Here is a 3,147-nt window from a genome sequence, read left to right on the forward strand (position 1 = left end):
TTTTTTTTGCTCATCATTATTTTCTATTCATTTTTAAACGTGAACTGAAAGTTTTTCCTTCTTTTCTTTTTTATTCGATTTTCTTTAGTAAATCGTTTTTCCCTCTCCTCCCCCTCCCCCTCCATCCTCTTTCCCGTCTATTTTATTTTTATTTTTTTATTTGTAAAAATCTAAAATTTAACCTTTTCGATTTTTTCTTTTCTTTTATTTTTTTTTTTGTCTCCCGTGGGAAGAAGGAAAAACATTTAGAAGAGAAGAGAAAAAGGAATACAAAAAAAAAAGTAAATAAAATGTATAATAATAATAATAATAATAATAATAATAATAATCATTGGTCTGTTTTTTTTAAAACCTTTTTATTTATTTTTTTTTGTGTGTGACCTAAAAAGAAAGAAAGAAAATTTTTTTTTTTTTTTTTTACGAAATTTCGAGTCCCCCCTCTCCCATTTTTTTTTTTTTACGTTTTGTTTATAATTATTTAAGTGAAAAACTCTGTTGTTGCTGTTGCTGTTGTGTGTGTGTGGGTGTGCGCGCTCTGTCGTTATTACGCTACTGTCACGAAAAAAATTTTTTTTTTATTTTATTAAAATGAATTTAAAAAAAAAAAAAAAATAATTTTCAATTTTGACGGTTGAATAAAAAAATTATTATCATTATTATTATAAGGAACAACCGGAAGTTCTGCGTGTTTGTTCGTTGTTTAACATCCGTTTCAGGTTTTTCGTGATGAATTATTTGTAATATGAAACCTGATACTTTAATAAAATATTTTGATGAAAAAAATTTTCATTTTGTTACTCGAAAATTCCATTTTAATAAAAAGTACCATTTCCGGTTTTGCGGGGAAAAAAATTCTTATTTAATCTTTATCCGGTATTTGTTTCTTCCTTCAGAATTATCATTATTATTATTATTAATAAAGAAAAACGATTAAAACAAGAATTTCGAGAGAGAGAAAAAAAAAGAAAATTTTTTTTTTATTTATTGCCGGAAAAAATTTTTATTTAAAAAGATCAAGCTGGAAAATTTTAAAAACCGGAAAAAGGAAAAAGCGGAAATAAAAATACAAAGAAATTATTTAACAAACATTTTTTTTTTCGTATAAAAAAAACCGTTAAAAGTTATAATAATATCAAATCGATGTGATGATATCAATTTCAAAAATGTTTTGAAAATAAAAGATAATAATAATAATGATGATAATAATAATAATAGCGAAAGGAAAAACGTTTTATAAAAAATTCAACTTTTCAACTTTTTTTTTTTTCCGGCTGCCAACGTTCGAAAAAAAAAAAAAAGAAAAATTTAACTGACACGTTGTTGTTAACATTTTTCACGATTCTTTTGTAAATGTTTCTTTTTTTTATTTTTATACGATGATAATAATAATAATAATGATATCGCAAGAAAGGTCAATTCTTTTAAAAATTCAAGGTCAAGCGTGGGAAAAAAAAAATCGTTAAAGCATAGCGACTGACTAAGGCGTGGAAAATGGAAGGATGGTATGGATTAAACTTAGTACACAAAGATGACCGAGTGTCGAATCGTGTTGTTGTCGGAAACAATCCATCATTCGAATTTCCGGTTTTACAATATTGACAAAACGATTTTGATATCCCTGCTGTAGAGTATCTGGAACGGAAGAATCATCCAAAAATGATGTCCAGACCCAGTAGAGACCCGGTAGTCCAGTTTCGTATGATAAACAAATCCAAACCGACACACCGGATATCGTTCAACCCGGATTTTATTCTTGAGGTATCGGATAACCCCCCCTCGGAATAAATTTTTTTTTTTTTTTAAATTCCCAAGCACATGAAACCTTTCGAGAATGATAATAATAGTAATTTTCATACAAAAAAAAAATTTTTTTTAAATCGAGACGTCTGATTGGTCGGATCGTTCGGTCGTCGAATTAAAAAATTTTCATTTAAACTTTTTAAGACGGAAAAAAAAAATCGATAAAATTTTCTTTTTTAAAAAATTTAACGATGACGTCAACAACGAAAACTTCACCGACGACGACGACGATAATAATAATAATAATAATAATAATAATAATAATAATAATAATAATAACGTGTATATTTCATCCGTAATAATATAAAAACGTTAAATTAAATAAAAAAAAAAAAAGTTAGAAAAAAAAAATTAAAATCGAGATTTATTATTTAATAATTCAAAACTTGATTTTCTTTTTTTTTCTTCTTTTTTTTTAATGTTGGTACTACTACGCTCAGCATTTTTATTATTATTATTATTGTCAAACGTTCCCGTCATTTCTTATTGTTTTTACTTCATTTATTCCTCCTTTTCCGACACCTTTTTTTTTTTTTTTTTAATAATCGTTAATATCGATTCACCACCTTTTTTAATTTTTTTTCCTCTCTTTTTCTCTTTTTTTCTCTTTTTTTTTTTTTTAATAATCATTCGTTATTTTCTTATCCGTTTAACGAATTTAATTATTATTATTATTATTATCATCATCATCGTCGTCGTTATAATTTTTTTTTTTTTTGTAATTTTCGAGTAAATGAAATTTTTTTTTCTTTTTTGTTTGTTTAAATTCTTTAACCGCGTTAATGGTTTTTTATTCATTTTTTTTCTTGATTATATAAAAATCGATCGATTAATCACGTAATCGATTAATTTATATAGGTTTTCGATACCTGTTTTCCGTTATTCATTAAATCGACCGAGGCATTTCCGGGGGAAAAAACGGCGGGAAAAAAAAAATTTATTTGAAAATTAATTATTATGCCTGTCTTTAATATCGTTTAATTTTTTAAAAATTGTTGTTAACCTTTTTTTTTTTTTATAAAATAATATTAATGATGATGATAATAATGATGGTGATGATGATGATGATGATGATATCGTAATAAAAATCAAAAATATTTTTTTAAAAAATGAATTTTTTTTGCGTTAAAAAAAAAACTTTTGCTATAATTTTAAGTAAATGAGTTTAAAAAGTTTTTTTAAAAAAAAATCAAAATTTTTCTCTCACTCTCTCTCTCTCTCTCTCTCTCTTTCTCTCTTTTTGTAAGTTTACCGTGAAATTTTTCATTCCCGAAAAGTTTGCATTAAAAATTTTTTTTCAAATATTAAACATTTGTAAAAGTTTACAAAAAAAAAAAAAATTTCCGT

The sequence above is a fragment of the Pediculus humanus genome, genomic scaffold (assembly GCF_000006295.1).
Source record: "Pediculus humanus corporis 1103172108285 genomic scaffold, whole genome shotgun sequence".
NCBI classification, from domain to species: domain Eukaryota; kingdom Metazoa; phylum Arthropoda; class Insecta; order Psocodea; family Pediculidae; genus Pediculus; species Pediculus humanus.